The 6842-nt window shown below is 31.0% G+C and overlaps 1 long non-coding RNA gene across 1 annotated transcript; it reads right to left on the bottom strand.

Annotated features, from left to right (window-relative positions):
• Nucleotides 1-423: 423 nt before the first annotated feature.
• Nucleotides 424-4146, bottom strand: LOC139824791 (uncharacterized). Its single transcript, XR_011735288.1, has 3 exons — nt 3955-4146; nt 3621-3724; nt 424-763 (listed from the first exon to the last, which is right to left on the bottom strand). It is a non-coding gene; the product is annotated as an uncharacterized lncRNA (long non-coding RNA).
• Nucleotides 4147-6842: the final 2696 nt, after the last annotated feature.

The raw sequence follows: 6842 nt of genomic DNA on the forward strand, positions 1-6842 counted from the left end.
AAATATTATATTTTTACAATTGCCTGCGTGATACATCTTCAGCCGAACAAGTTTAAAAAAAAAACACACATTTTAACAGATAATGAAGATACGATTAATGTTTAAATAAGCTTTAAATAAAAAAAAGCGCAACATGTACGACCACCGAATCAAGAGATACATGATAGTATCTCGCGCCAAGTACACTGTTGGAAAATTTGTGTTAAATATAACATAAATCACATGTCCCAACCAGTCCACTCAAATTTTTGTGTTAATTTAACATAATATGGATGTGTTAAATGGTAACACCGATACTATGTTAAAATATTTCAACAGAAAGGAAATGTAAATGTATACAATTAACATAACTTTTATGTTGAAGTTAAAATTATAAGATAAAATCAACACTCTTTTTCTGTAAATTTTAACACATTTAATAAATACGTTCAAATTGTGTTACTTTAAGATATTTTTTAAATTATTTTAATAATTTTACATTTTTAATTTGTAAAGTTCAATTAACATAGTAGGCATGTGTTAAATCTACACATGTATGTGTTGATTATATAACACAAAAATTTTAACAAAGACCTTTTTTAACAAAACTACAAAAATTTTCCAACAATGATATACGCGCAGCGCAAGACCGCCTCGTGTATTCTTACGCGATAGTTAAATTTGAAATAAATGATAAATGTGAAATTAATATAGGTTGTACTTACCAATTAAATTAGTCGCGACACCATCTGTTCCAGAGTTGATCCGTCCAATGTCCACAGTGCTTTGCAAATAAAACGTATTATTAAAACCCGTGATATATACACATAAGACATAATATATTTAGCATTTGCCTTTATTTAAAAAGTGGAAAATTCCTACTGGGATTATTGGGGACTGGGAATAGAGGCGCACGTTACGTGCGGCACGAATACGGCGACGGAGTGGTGTGCCATGGACGTGGAAACGGCGCGGTACTGGAGTATCCACTTGGGAGGTTAGTTAGGGGCCCCAAGTCGGCATATTCTTTTGTGCCCCTCCGTTTCCTTTTGTTCGCGTGCAAACGAGAAAGGACAAAGAAGCATAAATTTTTTTCTACCTGCGCCTCTACCCTTATTCCCCAACAATCGGTCTACGATTGTATAAAGAGCATTATGCGAACGCTAAATGAAACGTATCCTATGAGTATGGGTAGTATACGATGCGTTTTTGCCTGCTGAATTGCTATATAGCTAGATTTACGTTGAAGGCAGCTGGAAATGCTGACGGCCGTATTGCTAGCTTGGTTTCAGAATTTCAAATAATGCGATAATTTTCGTGCTAGTTGAACAGCTGACAATAGCGCGCATATATTTTTTAATTTCAAACATATTTATTAAGGTAATTTGACGTGCGTACAAGCATAATTTATCTTTATAGACCTCTATCAGAATTGAAATAGCTTCCTTTGTCCATTTTTTTTCCATTATTTTTTGCAACACGTGGTGGACCGGTGGACGTTACATGTTTCTCCCCAGTTAAACCTTTAAGCAGCTAGACGACGCGACGTGTGAAAAAAAATTTGGTAAATATCCCGTTTATATAGGGGACCCACTTTCGATGACCTTGAATTTGACATATATTGTCAAGGACACCCTCCTGCAACATGCAAGTTGCATGTGTAGCATGTGTGTAGTTGCAAGTAACATGCAAGTGATTTTAGTCGGGAGTCGATCGTTTTTTATTAAAAAGTTATAAACAAAAAACGTTTGAACAATTTACTGCTTTAAATGTTGTGTTTTGGCGAAATAAGGCAGCGACTTTCTTGCGAAATAAAGTATTCTCTGCTTTAACAAAAAGACTTCAATTTATCAACAATTACTGCTTTAAATGTTGTGTTTTGGTAAAGCAGCGACTTTCTCGCGAAATAAAGTATTCTCTGCTTTAACAAAAAGACTTCAATTTATCAACAATTTACTGCTTTAAATTATGTGTTTTGGTAAAACAGCAACTTTTCCGCGAAATAAAGTATTCTCTGTTTTAACAAAAAGACTTCAATTTATCAACAATTTACTGCTTTAAATGTTGTGTTTTGGTAAAGCAACGACTTTCTCGCGAAATAAAGCATTCTCTCTGCTTTAGAAAAAAAAACGTAATATTAGTCGTTTATGCCTTCTAATACTCAAAATAGCTGCTATATTTTCCAAACTTTTTTGTTTATAACTTTTTAATCAAAAGCGACCCCCGACTAAAAGCATTTGCATGTTACTCGGGAAAGTGTCCTTGACAATATATGTCAAATTCAAGGTCATCGGAAGGGTCCCCTAAACGGGATATTCACCACAATTTTACTCACGCGATCTAAGGCTGCGTCCTAATTGGCTCTCACAATGAGCAAACACAAAACCATGCAAGAAAAAAAGCATTTTCTAATTTATTACTGAAATCTAGTCAAGCAGCATGACTAGCGGATACTACACAATTTCCAGCTTATTGTTAGCAGTCAGGAAGATCGTCAGCACAGGCGCGCGCAAGCATTCCAAATTCCAACAGACAAAATCGTATCGCGTGTCGTAGATTGAAGATGGTGAAGATGTGAAGAACGTTCCTCTACCACGTACTGGTTAATTTTACACGCTAAAAATGGCGCGTGGCCTCACATGTCCTCTTAACATTTCGGGATATGCGCGTTGACATTATAATAAAAAAAATAATCATTAAATATGTAATAAACGTGCTGGTGCTGGTACGGTTATTCTCCATATTTTTAAAGAACGTTAGAAACTACATAAAGCAGAAATCAAGTCTGTGAAATTGCGAGAATGTAATACAGCTGCAGAATAATCAGTGGTAAATTATAATTTTTAACTTGTAGCATTATACAAGAAGAACTTCTTTTATACAATTAAAGTTATAAATTTAATCAACAAATACATGCATATGACAAATGCATCATGTTTACATACAATAAAAATTATATTGCAAGTACTAAATAATTTTATTTTAAAATGTATACATGTAAATAGATTTTTTCATGAAAAATAAAAAGCATCTTACTTTTATTTAAATTCTTATTTTTAAATATCATGCTGAGTTCTATACCCTTATTATTTTATATAAAAAGAGGAAATGTTTAAAAAAGCTTAAAATATTCTTGGAAACAATAATCTTCAAGTATAAGTGAATATGAAAATGGCTATTTTTAATATTTACAGGTAGCACTTTGCTAATGATTGAACCCGCAACAAATTTTATAAATATATAATAATGCTGCAGAATGATCACGAATATAAATTAAATATTAATATGTAGCATCTTAATTGTTTCATGAAATATTGTTTCATTTTATTAAAAATTATTTTTACATTTTAACAATAAATATGCTGTACGCTTGTTTTAAAGCCCGTTATTATGCGTTATAATGCAAGTTAAATATGCAAGATAAAATTGTAAATCGATATACACGATATTTGCAATATCTGAAAATGTAATCGCCTTTTTATCGATTTTTCACAGAATATACTTGAGGCCGATTAAATCTTGTGAAATATGCATATTCTAATAGATCCTCAATGTGCGAACGCAAAATCTATATTTACACGATAATTAGAAATCGGAATATTATAAGGGATAAATGCAGGGTTAACATAGATTTTACTTACCAATTAAACGAATTGCAACGCCACTTGTTTCAGAATTGATCCATCTTGTGTCCCAGCCGTTGTGTTCCGTTAATATTAAGGACGAAACATTCGAGAATGTCGGTCTTGCCGCGCGATATTTATTAATCAAATAACGATTAATAAAGACACACTTACAATTGATTAATCAGAAATACGGAATTCAACATTGCACGTGCAGACAATCAATTACGCGAAAACATATTACGTAAAATTATATTATTAATGAATAATCAATGTATTATTGTTTTATTTGATTCTCCGATTCGCGATAATTCTTATTCCAAAAAATTTATTTATTTATTACTTTACTTACAATAATACTTTTTTAACTTATATCGATGCAACACTAGTAATCGACTATGCGTCGTAAGTACAGCGTACTGAAATCTTTGAACTTGACCCGTCGAAGAACTGCTGAGAAGTGCCGCGTATGCCGAGAGTCCTCTCCTTTTATAGGGTCCAAAAAGGTTCTATAGATTTTTCTGGAAAATTCTGGTTGGTTCTATGCACTGTAAAAAATGTATGTAAATTTACACCAATAATAGATGTAAATATTACAAGTTTAATTCGAAACATTTAAAATTTAATGAAAAATTACAAAATTGCTGTATTTATACAAAATTTTTTCAATTTCACATGAAATGTGTAAATTTGTCCTATATTGTGTAAATATATTCTATTTTTGATGGAAAATTACGTAAGAAATGGAATATTTTACATATCTTGTATAATTAATCTAATTTTTGTAATACTACGTAGTTCAATGGTAATATTCATATATCGCTATGAAATATAGAGCGATCATACGCGTTTTTGTTATTTTATATGTAACTTTACAAGATTTGTGTTAATACACCAAAAAAATGAGTAAACTTGTCTTCTATTGTGTGAATATATTTTATTTTTCGTAAAAAATTACGTAAGTAATGTAATATTTTACATATTTTATGTAATTAATCCAATTTTTGTAATATTACGTAGTTCAATGGTAATATTTCATATATCGCTATGAAGGAGTTTTCAAATTCAACTTTAAAATTTTAAATAGAAACCCCCACTTTTTATTTAATATTTTTATAGCTGACATCGAGAGCTTTTTAAAACACTATCAATAAACTTTTTTCGGTTAAGTACTTTTCGAGATATGGGTTGACGAAGTTCAAGTACCGCCGGCATTAGCATTATATAGCCAAGTTATACCGCGTGGTTGAAAGGTCCTCCATACTTACGCTCAAGGTCAAATAAGTACCACCGTTTGATACATTTGTTGAAGCTCTACAACTTATGTATAAAACATTTTTTCCTAAAATGTCTTGTTTTCGAGATTTCACCGGTTCCAGACTTTTTCCTCACTCTGTATATTGCTTAGGGGAACTATAATTCCATTATAGGCTCGATCGAGTCAAACGTACTTTTCCGATGGCTCGAATCCGGTTATGGGTCAACGTCCTCATGGAACGCTACGACGCTTATCGAGAGGGATGTCACGTCGATGCTATTTCAGGTCAAAGATGCTAATCTCTATTACCTAAGATCGGACCATGTACGAATTGAGAGTGTAAAAAGCTGAGGCCGAGGTATTAATTTATAAGAAATAAATGGAAATTAAGTTTTCTTTAAAAACTAAATAATATAACATTTATTATAAAAGAAAAAAATAATTTAAACACTAGCATTACAAGTTGAGAAAGCTGGCAATTTATACGGATGATGTGTGTAAGTGTCGGATCGCAATTGTATGGAATTAAAATAAAAATGAGAAATAAAGTGTCGCGCTTAATTGAAAAAGTTACTAAGTTTTTCTTGAATATCTCAAAAAGTATTAAGCAAATAAAAGAATTTTTCAAACAAAAGTTGTTCAAATTAATTAATAGAGAAAGATGGTACAATAAAAAAATAGGGGTTTTCATTTAAAAAATTTGACTTAAGCCCTATATTTACAAGCCATGGATCCAAAATCCAATAAGATCTTCTATTAGCCCCCTTCAAACCTTTCAACTTTTATGAAACACTTTTCTAATAAACCAAGCCGTCAATTGACGAGATATTCAAGGAAAACTTGATAACTTTTTTGATATTTAGCTTGTGATATCTTGATGTTTGCCAGAGAAAAAAGAGGTGCAGAGGACTTTTTAATTTAATTTTATTTTAAAAATGTGCTGTTGCAATAGTATACTCCAATTTTTTTTAAATATTTGTGTATGCATCTTCTTGGAGTATTTACAAATATTTAAAAGAATTGGAGTGCTATTGCAACAGCATATTCTTAAGACAAAATCAAGTCAAAAAGTCCTCTATACCACTTTTTCCTCTGGCAAACAATTATCAAGATATCATAAATTAAATATTGAAAAAGTTACCAAGTTTTCCTTGAATATCTCAAAAAGTATTAGGCAAATAAAAGAATTTTTCAAACAAAAGTTGTGCAAATTAGTGTAATTAGTGTAATTATATGATTTTTAAATTCTTAATAAATAAAAATACACTTTTAGAAATATTTCGTAATAATGTCACAATTAGTGTAATTATATGATTTTTAGATTCTTAGAGTTTCAAAAAAAAATGTATGTGGCCAAATATGCTTTGAGATATTTTTCGATTAACGAATGGATGTTCAACACAATACAAATATAATGTTCCTAAATGAGACAGTGATAATGCTAGATAATGAAGAAGTCAAATTTCATTGGATAGATGTCGATTACAATGAATATTTGACGTAAGTAGAATGAGTAAGAGACAATAACACGAGACAAAGAATAAAAAATATAATTTTGATGTATAACTATATTTTTGTCATAACTATTATAGCGCATAAAAAATTGCTAAATAACGCTCAACATTAGATTAAAATATTAAGTCAGAATTGTGACATTTATAGAGAATATACATATATTAAAAATCAAATAAAATATTATTTTTGTTAAGAATGCTAAAACTTAGCTTTCAATGCGAACGCTTTATCGCCGGTCTAATGTAACGGAATCTTCCTTATCCACTATGTACTATATACATATATTCTCTCGTTTCCTTTTCACTCCGTTTCTACAACACACACGTTCGCTAAGTCGTAACTGCCCGGTTCACCTGTTCACGTGCTCGTGCAATATCCGATTCTAAGAGAAACATCTCGCTGTATTTTTCATATATTGAGTGAATAAACAAAATATAATAATAAACACTGTGTCAACTCTCACATTC

This window comes from Temnothorax longispinosus, unplaced genomic scaffold (genome assembly GCF_030848805.1).
Source record: "Temnothorax longispinosus isolate EJ_2023e unplaced genomic scaffold, Tlon_JGU_v1 HiC_scaffold_571, whole genome shotgun sequence".
In the NCBI taxonomy this organism is placed as follows: Eukaryota; Metazoa; Arthropoda; class Insecta; order Hymenoptera; family Formicidae; genus Temnothorax; species Temnothorax longispinosus.